A 21242-nucleotide genomic window follows, 5' to 3' on the forward strand; every position below is an offset into this window, starting at 1 on the left:
ATGTTTTCTTGTTGTGTGCCTAGTTTACGGGGCTCTGGGTATCAGAAACCCCAGGAAAATGGCTTCTTACCATGTTGTAGACATTGGCTGAAACCACCCCCCCAATGCCTCAGGACATTTCGAGGGAGACGCCATAAGGTACTTACTACTGAGGAGACTAAGGGATGCCCACCCCTCTGAACCGTCCTAGGGAAGCCCCATCCCTTCCTCTGGAGTTTGAGGGAAGGAAGGATATGTGGGGGGTCCTGCCCATGGGCTGGAGGAGGGTGAGCACAGTGGATACCCTGGTGATCCCTTCTTGTTCACACCAATGTCAGGGTGGGCAGGGTGCACAGGGGATTCCTGAGGTGTCTCTTAGCTGTGCCAGAGCACATCCAAGGCCCTGAAGCTGGGCCACGTTTCTCTCCTTGGGGGAGGGCTCTGCAGCCTGGGCTGTGGTGTGTCTGGAATAGAGCGCCCTGGGTCTGAAGACCAGCAAAGGCCTCCAGACAGCGCACTAAGGCCTCCTGCCTGGATGCCGGGCACTGTCTTTACAGAACGCTCCAGAGGACATGGTGCAGGAGGTGAACGAGGAGATATCCTGCTCTCCTTCCTCGAAGGACAAGAAGCCGCACACGGCCAACAGAGCCTGGCGCTGGCTGAGGGTGAGTGCAGGTGCTGGGGAGATGCGACCCCTGGGGCACCGATGCAGCACCAAGGGCCCCACTTCCTAGAAGCCAACTTGGCCTCCTAGAGTCCTGTACTCCCGTGAATCTGTATCCCATCTTTTCCCCAAACTGGCCCTCGTGGTCCTGCCCACGCCTTGGACAGAAGCAGAGCCATTGTCCACATACTTCTAGGAGTATCATTAAAGAGACTTTAGACCAGGTCTCGTCCCGTTGATCTAGACTCCTTTTGCCCTGGCCTAGGCATTTTCCTAACTCGTGCTCCCAGGTGTCCCCACTGGCCCAACAGTCCTTCCTCAGCTTCTGCAAGTCTTGCAAATGACCATTTGCAAGATTGAGTTGGGAGACTTTGATCCAAAGGGACATGGGGCCCATGGTACTCTGTCTCGTGCTCTGCGCTTTGGTATTGATGGAACACATTGTGGGGACCCCCCAAGGAAAAGGAACAGGGGCCTCACTGCACTGCACTGCACGGCAGTCCGGAAGGGCAGTCATTGATCACAGCCATGGACCCCTTTACTGGGGCAGGACTGGATGTAATCCCCTTCTTTGGCCAAGGCACAGTGCTGCATCCTACAGCCTTCGTGCCTTCTTATTCTAAGCCCTCTCGCCTTAAACATCTCTGTGTTCTCATCTCAAGAATGGGATATGCTGGGTGCCGGAGTGGCTGAGGGGTTTCAGCCTCTGCCTGCAGCTCAGGTCATGGGTCCTGGGTCTCTCAGTCCTGGGATCGAGGCCCACGTCAGTGGAGGGGGGGTCTCTGCTGAGCGGGGAGCCTGCTTCCCCCTTTATGTCTGGCTGCCTCTCTGCCTACTTGTGACCTCTCTCTCTGTCAAATAAATAAATAACAAGTCTTTCAAAAAAATAAAAAGAATGGGCTATGTTATCAGAAATCACAGGATCCATGCCACTCATGCAGGGACGTGCTATCCATACTCCGCTCACAAAGGGACCTGAGATACTAGCAAGTTCAGACATCATTTCTTTCAATTCTTTATATGGATACCAAGACCATTTTCTTTTTGCCTTAAAGGCTTCTTAACTGATTGGCTGATTGATGGATTTGAGAGAGAGACAGGGGGAGAGTGGGGAGATGCAGAGGGAGAGACAGAATCCTCAAGCAGACACTGCCCTATAGACACAGCCCTATGAGGAGCGCAGCCTCAGGACAAGGAGACCATGACCTGAAGCAAAACCAAGAGCCTTAGGCTGAACCCAATGAGACACTGAGTCACCCGATTCTTTTTCAGACTCTGGGCTCTCTTGTCCCACCTCTTGCAGAAGTCCCTGAGATCTGGGGGCTCATTCTGCCTTCCAAGCCCCAACCCTCCTGGTAGCCACAGCACTGACTCATGTCTCCTCTGATTCACCTCAGGGGAAAAATGGTTCAACCAGGAAGAGGAGGAAAACCTCGGTGCTGATGGCCAAGCGGGCCAACAAGCTGCAGGCCGCAGTAGATCACCTGGTGCCTGCCGTCATCAGACAAGATCTACACTGTGTCCACATCTTTCTGGACACATACCGTCACGTTGCCACCACCCAGGAGGTGCTGGACCTCCTCTTTGCAAGGTGAGCACCCTCCCCTGCCCCTAACTGCTCTGTGGGATTTGGCCAATTCCTGGTTGTGAGACTTTGGCAGGTCCCCAAACTTCCCCAAGCTTCCCTTGCTCCTAACTGGGGCAGAGGTATTATAGGGACTCAGTGGGGTCTTGTAGGGAAAGGACACCAGGGAGCCTGCGCCAGTGGAAAATTCTGCTGCAGGGCCTGTGGGCATGCTCTTTGCTCATTCCTGTGCCCCTCGTGAGGAAGACTCTGCCTCATCCCTGACTCTCACTATGATCTAGAGCTGGGCTCCTTTGCCACTGAAAGGGAGATCTGAGACTCCTTCTGGGGTCTGTGTCTGGGTGAATCCAGAGCAAGCATCCCTGGGGGTGAGCAGGGGCCAGGCCCACTCAGATGTCGGTGATGGGCTGGTTGGGGCCCTTTTATTCAGCAAGCATTCAGGAAGCCCCGGTAGGTGCAGGCGATTATCTAGGAGCTGAATGGGATCCCTGCACAGAACAGAGAGCACCCCAGGGCTGCAGGCTAGTCGAGGGTCAGGCGGGGAGAGCCAACATCCACAGATAGCTCATGCGATGCCCCCTGGCCTCCTCTAGATTCGGATGTGTTTATTCCAGCTACGACGAGGTAGGCGGACCCCAGCAGCAGCGCAACATGTGAGTAAGCTTTGGCTGCTTTAGGAGGGCCTTCACTCTCCACCAGGGTAGAGAGGGTCCTGTGAGTTCGAGGGGCTGCTGGACCTTCACACTCACCTCGTTATTCTTGCTTTATGGTAAATGTCTGAGAGCTTCTACTGGAAACTAGGAAGGTGCCCTGGGGAGCTGGGGTAGGTGTGTGAGCACTGTGGGAGAGCAGAGGGGGATGGAGGACAGCTTCAACTCCTGAGAGGGTCATGCTCCATCCCTGCCCCCTCCCAGCCCTCTCTCTGCCCCAATTCTGGGACCCAGAATGCAGGATTTAGGAACCATCGCACAGCATTCTGTTGGCACCTGCACGCTGGTTGCTCAGAGGGGGCTCAGGGAGAGTGGTGACCCAGTAGAGCCCAGGGAGCAGCAGACATCCCACACCCTGTGGGAGGTGAGTGTCAGTGGAAACAGACCCACTCTCATGGCACCTAGCGAATGGGCGGAGGAGGTAATGGTGGAGGTATGGGGAGGGTCCTGGGAAGGCCTGGCTAGAGACAGAGACCCTTTGTTCCCTCCTCGGTTGGATCTTCATGGAGCAGAGGCGAGTGCAGTGAGGATAATTAATAGGCCAGACACCACCCCTCCCTGGGCACATGCAGTTGAAATCAAGAGGCTCATGGGCAAGGAGACAGACTGAGGAGTGTGTCCAGCTCCCCTAAGAAGTCCAGAAATGCTCACCCCATTGATCAAGGACTCCCACTCCTAGCGGCTTTTGGCCAGCCTGCCGTCTGGAAGCAGGCCTGTCTCGGGCAGGACTGCCAGGTCGCAGGTGGACAAGGAATCCGACTGCTCTCAGACAGGAGCTTGAAGCCCAGGGGCCCAGGTTCCCAATGTGTTCCCTGGGATTTGCGTTTGCATGCGTACCCTGTCCTCTGACTTCTCTGCCTCCATGTCTGTCCCCAGGGCCATCTATGCCATCCTTAACACCTGGGTGGAAAAGTATCCAGGGGATTTTGTGCAGCCTCCAGAGTTTTCCAGCTTGCACACACTGCTGGCCTACCTGCAGGTCAATGTGCCAGGCTCGGACCTGCAGCGCCGAGCCCAGCTTCTGCTTCCAGAAAGGCAACGCGCTCCCAGAAAGGCCACGGAGCCAGAGGCTGGAGGTGAGGAGAACTGGGGGTGACTGATGTGGGCCTGAGGAGGAGGCAGGGTGGGCCACCCTGAGGAAGCCTCCGTACATTGTAGCTGGGCCGAGGAGAGTGAGTCGTCTCAGATCCCTGTCCCCATGGGCTTCCGTTGGGGACACCTTCCAGGGGCTGGGTCTTGAACGCAGGCCACGCTGAGTGGTAGGGAAAGGGAAAGGCAAAAGGGAAGTCAATCAAGCTAATGATGCTTTCTCTTCTTGGAGCTACAGCACCGGCCCCAGAGCCAAATCAGGACATGCCTCAGGAAGTCGTTCCAGCAGCCACTCTGGCACCCGCTGCACCTCTGTGGCCTGAGCTGGTCCCCACCATCCCCGCTGCGGCGCCTCATATTGGATCAGGAAGACCAGTGACCCCCCCTGACCCACTGGGGCCAGGGCAGTTAGTCATCAGGGCCCTCGTTCACTTCTCTGCGACAGAAGAGCCACCTGGCCTTTTGCCATTTCTGGATGACCAGCAGGATCCTGCCCCCGAGCTGCCGTCCCCTGCCTCCGAGGAGCAAGCAGGCTCAGCCCCCGAGCTGCCGACCCCTGCCTCCGTGGAGCAAGCAGGCTCCGACCCTGAGCTGCCGCCTCCTGCCTCCGTAGAGCAAGCAGGCTCGGTCCCCGAGCTGCCGCCCCCTGCCTCTGTGAAGCAAGCAGGCTCAGCCCCCGAGCTGCCGCCCCCTGCCTCCGTGGAGCAAGCAGGCTCAGTCCCTGAGCTGCCGCCCCCTGCCTCCATGGAGAAAGCAGGCTCTGTCCCCGAGGTGCCGCCCCCTGCCTTCGTGGAGCAAGCAGGCTCGGCCCCCAAGCAGCAGCTTGTGCTGGCTGCAGCTCCAGAGCATGGCTCCCCCTCCCCTGTCATTTCCTTCTTTATCCTATTTGTGTTCTGTGTTCACCTCTATAATTACTTCCTAGATCTTATTTATTAAATAAAGTAGAATTTGAGTTTACATAAAATTTGACTCGCATCCTTTGCAGTGGGATATGAAGGTCTCATTCGGTCCATTCAGAGTGTTGCACAACCAGGTCGTTCTACAACGTTTCCGTCACAGAGACCCCCGCGCTCCTCATCGCTCACTGCTCAGTCCCTCCCCCAGTCCCTGCAACCACTGCTCTTCTCTCTGTCTCGGCCACTTCATCTCGACTTGGATTTTCCACTGCCTGGAATCCTACAATATGGCCTTCTGTGTGTGTCTGCAGAACAGAAGAGTGATTCCCCTCTTTTCAAACTTTTTTAGAGACGATGCAGGTTCTTTTCGTTATTCTGAATCTTCTGCCAAAACAAACAACGAAACAGCACAACACAAAACAAATCACTCTTTTGTCTGGTCCACCGCCAGCCAACTGCAGAGAAAGACCCTCCCTTTGAGAACGAGCAGAGCTGCTACCCTGTGTGTGGTGCCACATGCTGGAAAGAGCTGCCGGTACCCTCAGAGCAGTGGCCCTCCCAATACCTGGTTGTGTTTACCGGTCTGCACACAACACACGACCCCCAGGAGTCCACAGAATAGTGACCTTGCACTGACAGACACTCTTTCGATACAGGCAGACCCCCCAAATAGATTTCATGATCCCATGTACGGTTCACCTGAAATATCATTGTTCCTCGTGATTCACCTGAAAATGCTCCGAACACAAGCGGTAAAGAGCTGACTGCAGAGCTGGCCCGGAACACCAGGTAACGAGAACTAAAGGAGCGCCAGCACGGCCTGGCCACCAGCAGTGGGGTGCGCACGCTCGGCTCCTGAGCCGCCGAGGAGACCACTGCTCCCCCACTGGTGTGGGATGGGGCCTTTCTGACATGCTGGGTTTCAAGTGACAGGTCAGTGTACAGGCTGAGTACTCCAGAGGATAGATGAGTTCCCTCTGCTGGCTGACCCCTCACCAATAGATAGAACGGCCATGGTTTCATAGCAACCATTCCAATCTATGCCTCCAGGGCCCTGAGATACGAATTCTGTTACTGTTTCAGTCCTTTTTGGTCTTTTTCACTACCACAAGGACAAGTCAGTAAGTTAGATGGTAGACAAATGAATTCCATTCATCCTGGCTTTTTCTGCTATTCTTTACGTGAAAGTACTTTAAAAATGTATATGTATCTATATCTATATGTATATAGATATAGATATAGATCTATATATCACATAGCACCATATAAATGCTAGTTATTACAAATTACATCCAAATGAAGCTAGATGTCTCAGAAACTGGCATTCTTATTGTTTATTTTTATTTTAAAAAAATCAGTCATTTTCCTACTTGGCTCAGAATCAGAATGTTTCATCATAGTTCAGTTTTAGGATTCCTCTAAAGTGATCTAGAAACCAAGACAGTAATACACATTCTTCCAACTTCAATACCAAAGTATATACAACACTCATCAGGAGGCTGAAACACTTTCATGACCAGACAATGACCAACGACAGAATGTCCCGGTGGGTGACAGTCCCGAAGGTGGCGAGAAGACCTACTCTCGGACACCAGTGGTTTGGCTGAAAGAGTCTCTCATGTCCAATAAAACTGAGTTTTGACATCCCGCCTTTTTAGAGAGACTTACAAGATCAAGAAAGGGGTTTTAGAAAAGCTTCTCAAAAGGCCCCACACTCTGACCTGTTTTTTTCTGGTGAAAAATGCACATGAAGTCTAAGCATGCACACGTGCTGGTAAATGACAGCTTTTCTAAAGCAAGAGCATGAACCTCCAAATCTCATGGCTGGTCCACTTGAGAACCTTGTTAATAGTAATGGACAGAATGGCTTTATTCGTTTTTATAAACAGATACACCAAGTCTTTTTAGCTTAGTTCTTACGATTAAATTTACCTTTGCTAAGGTAAATGGTTTATTTTTTAAGAATGTTTTAATTTTTTAAAAATGAAAAAAAAATCTTTTTTACAAACTCATGGCCCGGAGATCAAGACCTGAGCTGAGATCCAGAGTTGGATGCTTAACCGACTGAGCCACCTAGATGCCCCTTAAATTTATCTTTTAAAATATAATAACCTAAGGAAAAAAATACCCTTTTCTTCAATAACTTGATATGCCATTGCCACTTTCATCTCTGACCAGGACCTTCCCCCTCACACCGTGGACGAGTGAATTTACTGTGTTCCATATTGAGAAATGTTGTCACTACGATTATTCCATGAAACGCTGTCAGTACCTTGGAAGTTCAAGCCACATGACCCACGACGGGGACCAGCTGGAGTCATACTCATTCTCAATGAAGGTGCCTGGCTGCTCTTGGGTAGCCTGGGCTGCCTCCTCCACAATCTGGACCTCAAGTGCTTTCAGGACAACAGCAGGGGGCGTGGCTCTGGCTTTTAGCATAGCCACGGCCTCACTGTGACTTCAATTGGTCCAATCAATGCCATTGATATTCAGCAATATTATCACCTGTCCAAAGGAATAAACAAGAAAAATGAGATGAGCTACCAAGTCATTATCTTCCCTATACATTCTGTTGTTTGTAATTTTGTCACATCTCTGTCATTCTTACGATATCGAGGGAAAAATCCAATTCATGGAAAACATTCCAAAACAACTCCAAACTTTAAGATAATTTCATCATATATAGGAAAAAATGAGGCTTGAGGCACTGTGATTCGACTGGAAGTCCAAGTCATTAGACCTCGTTTTGCTAATGTGCAGGACCTGGGCATGTTCATTTCTCTTCTCTGGGCTTCAGTGATTTCTATAGTTCTTTCCTGCTCAAAATTATTTGATCTTTTGCTCTTAGAAATGAATTTTTAACATATCCTGTTTTGGAGTTACACAGTTTTATAGATAAAGATAGTCCTACAGAGTTTGCTCAGCGTGAATGTATCAGAATACTTAAAGAGAAGAGATCCTTGGGTCTACACAAAGAAATGAAACTTGTGATTAGAGCATCTTTTGCTTAAGGAAGAAAAAAAAGTGCTCGTTGCCCTGCCAAGTAATATAATAAAAAAAAAAAAGGGCAACTAGGATTATATAAAAGGTTAGGAAGGAAAAGATGAGTGTTCTATTTTTTAGAGGGTTTTTTCCAACATAAAATAATCCAATGATCTAAATAAACATTAGAAAATGACGGAAAGGGTGCCTGGTTGGCTCAGTGGGTTAAAGCCTCTGCCTGCAGCTCAGGTCATGATCCCAGGGTCCTAGGATCGAGCCCGCATAGGGCTCTGCTCAGCCGGAAGCCTGCTGCACCCCCACCCCCCACCTGCCTCTCTGCCTACTTGTAATCTCTGTCTGTCAAATAAATAAATAAAATCTTTAAAAAAGAAAATAATGGAAACATCATCAAACTGCAGCAATTTTCCTTCCCATTAGGCATTTTTCTAACCTTAGAGAGAGGATTTACACTTATATATGGAAGGGACACTTTACAAGATTTTTAAAAAATCATATTTAATGGAAAATTTGGGGAATATTTGTTATTTTTTTCAAACATGACTTGCACACAGGGAGAAGATGGGAACAGTTTCACTGTTCCCAGCCCTCCCTATCTTACCTCTCTTGATGCGGCCATCACGTGCCAGACAGCCATGAGGTGGCACACTGGTTACAAAGATGGGCAGTTCACCACTCTTGCTTCCTCTGCCCCCTGCCACTGTCATTCCCAGGGACTCATGTGGTTCCTTCTTTACAGTAATGTGTTTTTCTTGGCATGTAACACACTGGTAAGATCCTAACACATGAGAAGAAAATTTATTGGATAAAAATTATACATAGCTGAAGTAAAGTAAGGAAACTGAAGGAAAAAATACCATAGCAATGATAAAGTCACTGTTAAAATCAGTTACTGTAGAAATAATACACAGTTCTTCATGATACAAACATGACACCGAACACTGGGGATCACAATGTCAGACTTTGGACGGCTGTATTTTCATATGACTATGTATGGAACAGAAAAAACTCAGGACTGTTGACATATGGAAGTCAAAATAGGGCCAATTCTACAAAAGTAAATAATGCATTTGAGTTTTAAGATTCTGAAGACAAGCTAATTAATTTTATTTCTCTCTCTCTCCTCTGTTCTTTGAAAGAAATGGTGACAGAATAGTACAAAAGTAAAGTGCGGATTTTGTTAACTGCCAGAAAAAAGCTATAGATCTATCTTCTGTTTCGTACTCATGAGAATGCTCGGTCATGAAACGGGTGCAAACTGATCTTCACAACCTTCACGGAAAGCTGTAAGGATATGAAATAACTGAGTTTCTGAAAAAGTGAAGGAAGAGAAAAAATTTCCAACAAACTGTGTTCTCAGGAAAAAGCAATTTTTACCGATATTGATTGTTTCTATTTATGGGGACACTCCTAGAAGAAAAGGAAAATTTAAAACATCACCTTTTTTTAAATTAGAATGCTATAAAAAACAAGGTGTACCTATGCCATATTAATATTAAAATAGCAATAGTAACTAACATTTACTGAAGATTTACTATGTGTAAAGCAAATGGCTTCACATGTATTATTTCATTTGAATGGTTTCATTACATTTCATTACAATGGTCCTGAGTGTAAATCCTATGGTTGGCCCCATTTTATAAACAAGGGAATAGCCTTATTAGAAACGTCATGTAATTTACTCCAAATTATATAGCTATGCATGATCACACTGGGATTTGAAGTGATGCAAGTTTAAAAAAAATACACATATACACACATAGTGTATATACATAAACATGTATTCATATGTAGTTGTGTATGTTCATACAGCATGATGCTATATGCATCCACACTACAAGGGTGCCATCCCATTAAGTGTAATAATGGAAGCTAATATCTCAAAATGTTCCTTAACGCATATCCTATAAGAGCATACTGTAGATAACAAGATAACTATTACCACGACGAACAATATCAACAGTAGAACTAGATGAATTCTTTTGCTAGAACTGTAACATTTCCTTTAGTGACACTGCTTCAGAGCAGACAGGCACGACATGTCAGTCAAGCCCTGGACATGCAGGGGTGTCTGCTCTTCTCTGCTCCTGAAACCCACACTCTTTGAAATTTTCTTGAGGGCACTACTTAAATAGCCTAGAGTTCCGAGAATTTTGACCTCACAGAAAACCTGTAAACGTCTACAGGTGGTATCGTAGCATATGGCATCTATGTTCGCATCCTTCAAAACTGGGCAAGACCCACATTATTATGAAGACAATCCAGGTAAACTCAGCTGGGAGCACATTGACTTCAACGCTTGTGTCTGTCTATCGAGTCAATTAGAGGTGGTTGTTTTATTCCTCTACATGGCTGAGATGTATGCATTTTAGCCAGACTTCACAGATTACTCTTGGTATACTTCATGGAAAGTTCCAAGGGCTCAATACTGTATGAATGTTTCCAAGCAGCTACGCAGGGGCTTAGTAATAGAATAATGTGTGCTTTAAGTTTTAAAAATGATTATCCTCTGAACAGGTTGTTTTGATGAATTTGTATTTGTTTTCCCTAGGAGACCTTTATTTTTTTAAATTAGGATTTGACATCACAAATGATGTATACTAATGGTACATTGCTAAATTAATGCTTAAAATTACATTTCATGTGGCTGTTCTAACAATCAGGTTTACAGAGCACCTAGAGTAAGAATTCAGCATTCTATTTAAAACACCACCACTTAAAATTAAGGAATAGGAACTAGTAAAAAGAAAAACGTATGTGCCCAAAACAAACAAAAGGACATAAATAGTCCTCTATATGAATGCTGAAATGGTTAAGTAGTTCTTAAAACAGTCTTAAAATTGTAGTGTTGTCTTTGAGCACCCGTATTTCAACATTCTGTAGAATTCATGGATTCAGTGACCAACTTTTGCCTTAATTATGACTCTTTAGGAATATGTATATATATGTAACTTGTAAAGCAAGGACCAGCGATATGAACAGCTCCTATTCAAATTCCTTTTCGAAACAATAACTGCTTTTTGTAGTCATCATTGTGAAAGCAAAATTATAGGTTCCCTTCACACATTTTGTTTTCTGTTCAAAAATAAGAACAAGTTTGTGCTTATAATTTCTTCAAAGTTTTCACTGACCAGAGACCAGTGACAAGTCTATACTTCAGCTCAGAAAACCAGATAAACCTGATGGGTGAAAAATACTTGTGCCTTTAAATGATGCTTTCTTGGGCTCCTGTGACATTACAGAGTTCTTCTCTCAAATTGTATTTACATTAAGAAGCCACTTTAAGCTAACCATGTGTTTCTCAAGTCATTCTCCTTAAGTAAAATTAAATTGCTTTGCTAAATAAAAACTTATTTACTGGTCTACTTAAAAACTATAGGAAGTAAAAACAAACAAACAAACTATAGGAAGTTTCCTACGTGTGATTTTCACACAGTTGGTAAATAGCATCGTTTTAAAAATTCTGGCCTACTAGAAGTTGAGTTCAAATAAAAGATCAAATGAAGTAAATAATACTGAGAACACAGTAAAGTGCCACTGTGTTTTGATTCCTACTGATTTCTGCATCCAAAGTGAGACAGTATCAGAATTTTTGGCACAGATAAATGACCTAGGAATATATTATAAAAGCACTGAAATATAAAAGATGCAGCAAAAAGCTCAACATACGGGAATTTAAAATGACCTAGGGTAGTATTCCTATAAACTGTAACATAAAAAGAAATGCTTTATGTGTTTTGCATGACCTATCAGAAAGTATGATTTATGCTTCATATTCACATAGAGAATTCTGTTGTTGTAGGCAACCTGCCCAACCGCTAAGTATGGACTTGTTGGTCATTGTCTTTTTTTCAGTTCCATAACCTCCTGTTACAACTGAATGAGCAAACCAAGATAAATCCCACTTTCAAGCAGGACCAAGCAAAGAAGTCTTTCTAGAAGATCCAACACTTCTCCTCAATCTGGCAGAGGGACCTTCTTACTAAGAAACCACCCCTACTGGCTGAAGAACAGACTGTACAGGGACTCTCAAGATAGCCAAACACACATTCCACACCCCAAACACCTGTGTTCACCTTTTCCAACAGAGTAACAGCCCTCATTTAAATCTTACCCATTTGTAACAAGGATTCCCTGAGGGCAGATGAATGAAAACATGCAAACTCAAGGCCTCACCTTGTGTGAGCTGGATCTGTTGTGGTACAGCGGCTGTGCATGGTGCTGGCTGGTACTCCGAGCCCCTGCGTCTCGGACAGGGTTACCAGGCTGGGATTTCCCCAGCCTAGCAATTCTTAAATCCACCCTCTTGCCACTAGCCTGGAGAAAACACACATATATAACCACCAGTCGTTAATGATGCTTCTCACTTAAAAAAGTTATAGGGAGGGTCATTTTCAATGCACTTATCATCGCTGTATCAGAGCCTCACCTGAGTGGGGACTGCAGGCCCCTGCTAGGGATGGGGCAGACGAGGGAGTTCATTTCAGGAGCTAATACTTTAAAACTTCTGCAGGTAAAAGAGCCACACACAGACCTCTTGGGTAAACCTTCCCTAGCCCTGGAAATACCAAGGACATAACCAAAGCAAAGCCTGGGTTCTGACCTCCCCATGATGTCTTAGAAGGGTAACTGTCTTTTTACACTCCCTCCCCTGCTAAATTGGCCTTGGCACTGAGAGAAAGAGAGCAAAGAAGATAAAAGGACAAACGGATTCAAAACTGGATTACAATCCTTTGTGATTCCTGAAATAAATTCCAAGATGGCTCCTTTGAGAGTGATCATCAATGAAACTATGTGTAGCTCTGTTTCCACACACTACAGGTTCAAATCGAAAATAGGGATCAGCTTAAACAGTCCTGAAAAGAAGGATAACAAAGGTCCTGTAAAACAGGATTAGTACTTATATACATTACAAATTGTGTGCGTATATATGTCATACGTGCACTCACACATAAATGTAATTTTAGAGGTGATGACAACCACATTGAATTTAGAGGTCCATTATCTGTATTTATAGATCTAGATCTGAAACACAGATTCACATCTATTAGACTTTTAAGAGCTATTTTATCTTTGCTTTTAACGTACAGGCCTGGTCTACTTGATGCTGATTCTTGGTCATGACTACAACTTCCCAAGTTTACTATCATTTCTATGGGAAAATTTGACAGCCTGCTTTCAAGAAGCTGTGGTGGAAAGTAGAACCCTCCCCCATGACTACAGTCAGTAACGTTGAGAAATCACTCCAGTTTCAGTTCTCAAGTTGGAAAAGGAGTGAAAACCATAATTTTAAAAAAAGATTTTTTTTATTTAGTTGAGAGCGAAAGCGAGAGGGCAGGGTGGAGGGGCAAAGGAAGAGGGAGAAGCAGACTCCTCGCGGAGCAGGGAGCCCGATGTAGGATCTGAGCCGAAGGCAGATGCTGAACCACGGAGCCACCCAGGTGCCTGAGTGATAACCAATTTTAAGGCCCTATTAAAGTCATTTACTTATTCAAGTATTTCATTAAACTAGTTTCAGACAATTCTTCAAAATAGCTGAAAGAATAACACTTCTCATGTGGCCAGAATCTGGGGATTTGATCTAACAGGTAAATGCCAAAGTAGAACGCTTACAATCCAGATATTTGAGATTCTGACACTTCCGAGTATTAGATCACACGGTGTGAAGGGTCAGAAGCCCCTCTGTGATCTCATTTCAATATTAAGAATTGTTTGCTTTACTGCCTAACCCTCACCACTACCAAATACTCTATAACCAGTAATTTAGCTTTATGGGAAGACCCCTGCTCATGCAAACCTATTAACAAACAAATCCCTGATCTTTTTTGATTTCTTAAAAGACAGAATTCTGGGTGTGTGATGGAAGCGGACATATAAGCTTTAAACGATGGGCCAACGTTTGGGTTTAGGCTAACTGCCTATCTAACACTTCAGGGTTTCAAGCACAACAAAAGAATTCTGTTAAAGTCAAGATTTTTAAAAATGCAGGATGCCTAAACGACAATACCTGTATTTCATTAAAAAGTGGCATGCCCTACTGCTGGGAGTATATACTGGTATGATCTTTCTAGAGGGAAGTTTAGCAAAATGTCCTAAACTTGAAAACAAAACATTAAAGTCTGTTGACAGGGGAGTGTTTACGTAAGTTTTAGCACAACACGCCTACTATACAGCTATATCATGATGCATCTATTTTCAGGGTAAGAAGTCCACAACATACAGCTGACGTAAAGAAAGGGTGGCAAACTCAGAATTTGCCAGCTGAGTGCATGTGTAAGTACCTACGTAAATATGTACCTAGTTATTGTAGGCATATACAGAAAAATGTTTGTAACGATGTTCTTCAAAACTTTAATGTCACTATCTTATGGACTTTAGACTGACTGTGATTTTGACTTCCTTCTTCATTTTCTGTATTTTGTCTTCCTTAGTCTCCTTTTCAGACATGGAATACATGTTATTCTCAGAAACCAAACATTAAGATGTTTTTCACAAAGAAACAACTTGAGCAATACATTATATTTCATATCATATATAAGTATCTGTATCCAAGTTTTTTAAACCTCAAGTCTGTGACAAGAGACCAACGCCTGAATCTCCCTCCTAATGCAAGATGGCTACCGGGTGGTGTGTGTTCCCATAGTTATAATGAACCAAACATTTGTGAAAAGGAGTAACTTAAATGGGATTTAAATTTGGGTTTTCTTACACAGTAGCTTAAATCTTCATTGTTAACTCTGTTTACTATACACTTTTCTCAGAGACTATCCACCTACTTTAATTCCTGATGCTCGATTATGTTACTGCTTGGTTTCCTTTATGTCAGAATGCTTTCTTGTGCTTACTTAAAACAAAACAAAACAAAACAAAACACCATATACATCTTTGTTTCACCCCTTTCACTGTAGGAGATACCCATATCATTAAATGCTCTGGTAGGATATAGAACCAGAAGGTCTGCTCTGGATTATTTTCTATTTTTTCTATCTTATTTTATTAAAAAAATGTTAAAGCTGTTTTCTTTTTATAAAGATTTTATTTATTATGTATGTATGTGTTTATTTATTTATTGGACAGAGAGCAAGAGAAGGAACACAAGCAGAGGGAGTGGAAGAGGGAGAAGCAGATTCCTGGCTGAGCAGAGAGCCCCGATGTGAGACTGGATGCCAGGACCCTGGGATCATGCCTGTGCCGAAGGCAGATGCGTAATGACTGAGCCAGCCAGGTGCCCCTCTACTTTACCTATTTTAATGCTCTTATTGAAAATTTTTGTTCTCTAATAATAACCATCTTTACTTCACAGGGATACTGTAAGAACACACATTATGATGTGTTTGAAATGCTCTGAATGCTTTATAAAAAGGCACTACAGAGATAATGAGTTATTCTCAATAAAAACTGATTTTCCCCACTTGTATGGAGCTGAAGCGGAGAGTGAAAGTTCCAAGAGCAGGGAAGTCACAACTTTGGAACCACAGCTCCTTCACGCTTTGCTTGTCTCACCTGTTAAATGTGGACATAAATTGTTTTTTATGTCTGGGCTTAGGTGGAGCCCATGGAGCAAATGAAAAACCCATGTGAAAATATAGAGCCTTCACTCTATAAAGAGCAAGGCTAAATGTTCACAGGGATAGTTTTCCAGACAGGATGTTATCTGTAATGATAAAATAATCTATTGTGCGTTTTGAAGGATTTGGGGAGCCATGTTTGATTTCCCCCATGAAATATCAAACATCCCTCAGGTTCTCATGTTACGAAAACATCGACATAAAGGCAGAGCACGTGGAATGAATACCCGCGTGTACCTGAATGATCTGGGCGGCAAGCTCAGGCGTTTTGTGCTTCAGGTCATGTCCATTGATGGCGAGCACTCGGTCATTGCTGCTTAGCCTTCCATCGTGTGCAGCCAGGCCCTCTTCCAACAGATCAAGGATAAAAACACCTGGTTCATCGGTCCTTCGAATGAGTTTAATGCCAAGTTGTTCACCAGAGTCCCATTTGTGAAAGACTACGTGGAAGACCTCTTCCCGGGGAGAGCTACAGTCAAAGTGGCTGTAGGTCCAGTTCACAAAGCGCCGCTCTCGCAGCACGGTCAGGTGCAGTGTGGTACCTAACTCAGGGCTGGCAAAGAGCGGCTCTGACAGAGTTCTGAGACACATTGCTGATGTTACAGTTGTTGACCTGGAAGAAAAGAAAAGAATTATACCAAGGTGGGACAATCTTTTATCCTCTCAACTGGTAAACATTTATATGCCATTTCCAAAAGAAACTGACTTTGGAAAATGATATACAGTCATTATTTACAAAGAAAAGCCCTCTGAAGATGTTTTAAAATGCACAGTTCCTAAGCTGCACTCACACTGACTAGCACGAGGTAGAGAATGGCAGTTAGGATCTCGGGCTTCAGTGAGGGTGCTGCATCAGAGTCCCTGGTCCTGCCGGTAGCGGGATGTCTGAGTATCTCCCTGAGTGGTGAGATGGGTTTACTCTCCGCTTCACGGGACCAGGAGGAGAATGCAGAGACAGCAGCAGCATGTGGCAAGTGCCAACAAAATACTAGTTCTCGGGGAACAGAAACTGAAGTTCTACTGGATTGATATGGCTTTCCAAATGAAAAACACTTACGCTGGAAAAAATACACCGAGTTTTAATCTAAGAAAAGGGACACATTCCAGATACACAACCTCATCTCAGATCAGTGTTTTTTACTTTAAAGAAAAGCAGGAAAGCAGGTAATTACAGTTTCACTCTGTTTAGCACTCAAGTGTAACATCTACCTAATACAACAAGCTTAACTCAGTACTCACAGATCATTTATTTACTAAACCTTATGGCCCCGAAAGGAGTATAGTGACTGATCCTGGGACATGAACAGGACTCAGAAAATACACCCAGCTTCAGTTATTCACCTAGTCAGAGGAAGAGGTTGGCGCAATTCTGAGTACTTCTCACAATTAGAATTCCTCTCCTCATCTGTCTGCACCAACAGCAAGCGGGAAATCGACATTCTCTTGGATGCGTTATGTGGCACAGGCTCTGGGTTAGGTGCTTGTGATTACCCAACGCCTTCAATCTTTTTCACGTGAGTCTATCTGAAGGAAAGCCTTCCCCCTTCCTACTCATCTCGGGTTGACCGTTTTGAGCACCACTAACTTGAATTTTATTGATTTGGGCCTGTTGACATCTTTTAAAATTCAGGCATCAAATGCCATAGACCTCACACATAAACTCGCTCTTCTCCCAAGTTTGCAACATCTGTGCATTTGGTTGCCATCAAGATCCTTGATGAAAAAGTTGAGTATCATAGGGTCAAGAAGAGAACTTTAAGGCAGCTTCTAAAAAACCAGCCTGACGTGGATTTGTTAGTCAAAACTCATCATTTCTGGTTATTCAGCTAAAAAGCCACTTATCTCTAGGTTCTTATTTTTCCGTCTTAAATCACATCTATCACAAATGACTTTACAAACATCTGGCTGGAATCCAGCGCTAGACACATGCAAGTATGTAGCCTCACACCATCTTTGTGATGTGGGCTGTGGAATATCCTACAATCAGAGATTTTCCCTTCACAAATGTGTGGTTGCCAGTGAAACACAGAGAAAGCAGAGACCAAATAAAATACTGTTGCTAGATGTTGTAGAAATAGCACCAACAGAGTAAACTTTACCACATCTTTAGCTAAATATATTTTGGACCAATGCAGTCAAGACATGACTGCAATTATTTTCCTTCAAAACCAAAAGTGAATAAATCACTGACGACTCAGATCGCACTGTAAATACATACTCTTAATCATGTTCTGAAATTTGTATTATTTTTAATAGTATTATTGATGTAATCTCTTACACTATTTTATTCTTCAAACTGCTCAAAATGCTGCACTGTGAAAGGCCCTGAGGGTATATGGTTCTCCTTTTCAACTAGGTTATTTAATAGAATAACATGGATGTGTGGGTATATATATAAAACACAAGCACACACACACACACACACACACACACACACATACAATCAGTGTGGGAAAACCAAAGCCATGCACTGTTACTACATCTAGTTTGCTAAACTAAAAACACAGGCTAGCTAGCCCTTTGGTCTGTAAATAAACCATCTTAACGACTCCAAGGTATTTTCAAATTGGCTCACGGTATTATTTATGCAGCTCACAAAAAGTGGAAGATAACCAGGTAGTAAAAATATACTAAGGAGCCTTCTTTCCAAGTGTCATAAATACTACTCTGTATTTGGCCATAAATACTACTCTGTATTTGGGCAAGGAGTGTGGCTTTACTTACTGGCTCCAGCATACCAGCCAAAGGCCAATGAGAAGTCAGGCCCACAAGAGGAGAGACCCTTTGTGAATTCAATAATCAGGTTATGTGCTCATAGTTTGTGTATCAATTTGAAATCATTAAAGTGGATTTAAGATTGCCATTCTTAGGGTTATTAATATGCATGCCTCCATAAACAATAATAATGCACTGGAATGTCTACAATGCTGATTTATAGCTTTGAGTTAATTCCCCAAATTATAGCCAGTATTTCAGATAATTAGCCTTTTATTTGAGGTATACAGATTCAGTTTTGTTATTAAACGATTCTCCAAAGCAGACCAGTAAAAAAGCCTGTAGATGAAATATATTAGCAAACAAAACCCTATAGCAAACAAAACTATATATTAAATATATTTTTATACATTTTTGTATTTTTACTAATATATTAGCAAACTATGAAATACATTAGTAAATCTGAGGTTACAGACTTCACCTCAATTATACTCAAAGAAATGCAAATAAGAACAAAGCATTTGTTTTTACCTTGAAAATTTAGAAAAAGCATGAGAAATATGGAAAGTAAAAATAAGTAAAAATTATGAAATATGTAAAAATAAAAATATGTAAAAAATTTAATATCCAAAGCTGGCACACTGCTGATAGCAAAGAAGAAAAGATGAAAATAAATGTATACTCAATTATCGCTAGAAAGGCCAGGAGTGGAGAAGAAAAGAACACTGTGTAAGCTGCAGAAAAGGGCCATCTGGCTCTTTTGGTCTTGGCCACAAAGGTGTCAAAATGTCAAAACCAGCTACAAGAGTTCCTCCACGGAGAATCAGTTTAGGAGCTGGGGTAGAAGGAATACAGGGTAAGGTGTCCAGAGAGCTGTGCCAACCTCATGCAACCAGAGTACTACTAATATCATAAAAGGACAGCAAACACAGGAATGCGGTAAATAGCTAGCTAGCTATGGTAGGATCAGAAACTGGATTTTACATAAGCTGGATTAGTTATGCTTCCTGTATTCTCCTATTTCCTCTTCGGATTTAGTCAAGAACAAAACACTGGAAGTTCAGTCAGTGTCAGCCAAGACAAGTGCAATAAGGAGGGGTTTTGGGCCCAAGTGTTGAAGTGGAGATCACAAACTACAAGAGGCAGAATACGGATGGGCGCGGAAACCAAAGCCAGGAACCCCCCGTGGAAAGGTCAATCCTGCTGCTCTTGGAGCCTAGTTTGTCTGTCTTCCCCTCTGGACATTTCTCTTGAAAAACTAAAAATCCTAGAGTTTTAAGTTTTGTTTTAATGAAGAAGACAACTATTCCCAACAGGATATCATAACCAAATTCACTCTTTTATTGACTCACCAAGTATGTCCTGGGTACCGACTCCAGGCAGAGCTCTGTGAGAAGCCTGTCCCATAGTACGTAGTAATGGCGGCTGCCATCCTCAAAGGAAGACACTGCATTTGAATAACTCTCTGTGACCAATTACGTATTAAGTGGTGAAGAGAAGGAATGTCTTCAGCACTTCAAGTGAGAAGAGGTCTGAATGGGTGAAAATGGCAGGGCAGTGCTCTCTGGATGAAGGTGGGGAAGCTGTAGCACAATGGGGACAGGCTGGAATGTGGAGGGAAGCAAGGAGATTGCTATGTCTGGCTTTTCTGCTACGTTATACATTTTATGAGGGCAGGTGTTCCTTTCTGCTCTTAATTATACCCTCAGCTCTGACCACCATGCCTATGATGTTTCAGTAATACACCGATGGCTACAGCTGAAAGAAAAAGCAAGGGTTAAGGCTGAGGGGACAGGTTGTGTAAGAGTCCACAGAGGACTCTATTAGATTAATCAGTATGGACTTGATTCTCTGGTCCAATCTTCCCAGGGAAAGCAGAGTCACAGGTGAATTAACCTGACAATGGTCGTACCAGATTTCAGAGCAGAGTAGGGAGGCAGGGGTATTGATTTACTGGGTTAGACGTGAAGCAGTGAGGGCACAGACCAGAGAGGTGGCAGGGAAAAGGGAAGGGGTGAATACCAACAGACTGTGGGGAAGGACCGAGCAGTGAACTCAAGTGAAATCGAGGAGGCAAGAGTCCTTGAGGTTGGGCTCCTAGAAGACATCTTTTCTCATTCATGCCTATTTCTTCTCTCCTCAATACCCATTCTTTTAGCTTCAAGTACCACTTACACTCGTATGGGTCATATATCCAGGTCAATTTTCACATGAACCCTAGAATTCACATGAACAGTGGAATTCTGGCCAACTCATGCTCATCAGTATGCCCTCTAACATAATATCATCTTGCCCAAAGCTAGTACATTTGTTGGAATAGCTATTTCTCTTTAATGAGAAGAGGGAGAGGGTAGCACCAAGGATTAGTGCAGAGTCAGGCTGTTTGTGGATGAGAGTGCCTTGGAGAGCCAACAAGAGGTGGTCATGATTTCCGAATCCTATCTTAAATTCAATGGTATAAGTTGTAAGTAACTTGTGCTGTGTGACCTGTCTTTTCTAGACTATAGTAATCGGTGTAGAGAAGGATAAATCAGACAACGAAGGTAACTGATGGATGGTACCCTGGGACTAGGGATACAGCCAATGGGACAAGAGAATTTAGCAGTGAAGGTGGCCCCGAAATAGCCAACCGTGGAGTCCAAGCCAGGAGGAATCTCGCTGGCCTGGAGAGCCACGCACTAAGGCACATGTGGGGATCAAATTTAAGATGGGCGTAAAAATACATTCCATGAGTTTGGGGGAAATTGGAGTAATTACAGATAAATTCTGATCTATTTTGCATAAAAAAAACCAGTAAAACTTACCTTTTTATAAGTCAGATTCCACAGGGCCATAATTTCCTAAGTTTTAAATTGATGAATAAGAGCAGAAAAAGAGGCAAGTTAACAAAATTATTTAAAAAATTGATACCTGAAGAATCTGGTCTCCAGCAAGAAGTCTTCCATCTTTGGCGATCACCCCATCCCGATAGACTTCCTGGATAACAATGTTGATCAGTGGCATTTCATTGCCGCCCACAATGCTAGTTCCTAGGTG

General features: G+C 43.9%; 1 pseudogene; it reads right to left on the bottom strand.

Moving 5' to 3' along the window:
- Positions 1 to 21239, bottom strand: part of LOC122907410 — a 58296-nt pseudogene extending 37057 nt beyond the window's left edge.
- Between the last annotated feature and the right edge of the window lie 3 nt (positions 21240 to 21242).

Source organism: Neovison vison, chromosome 5 (genome assembly GCF_020171115.1).
Source record: "Neovison vison isolate M4711 chromosome 5, ASM_NN_V1, whole genome shotgun sequence".
Taxonomy (NCBI): Eukaryota; Metazoa; Chordata; class Mammalia; order Carnivora; family Mustelidae; genus Neogale; species Neogale vison.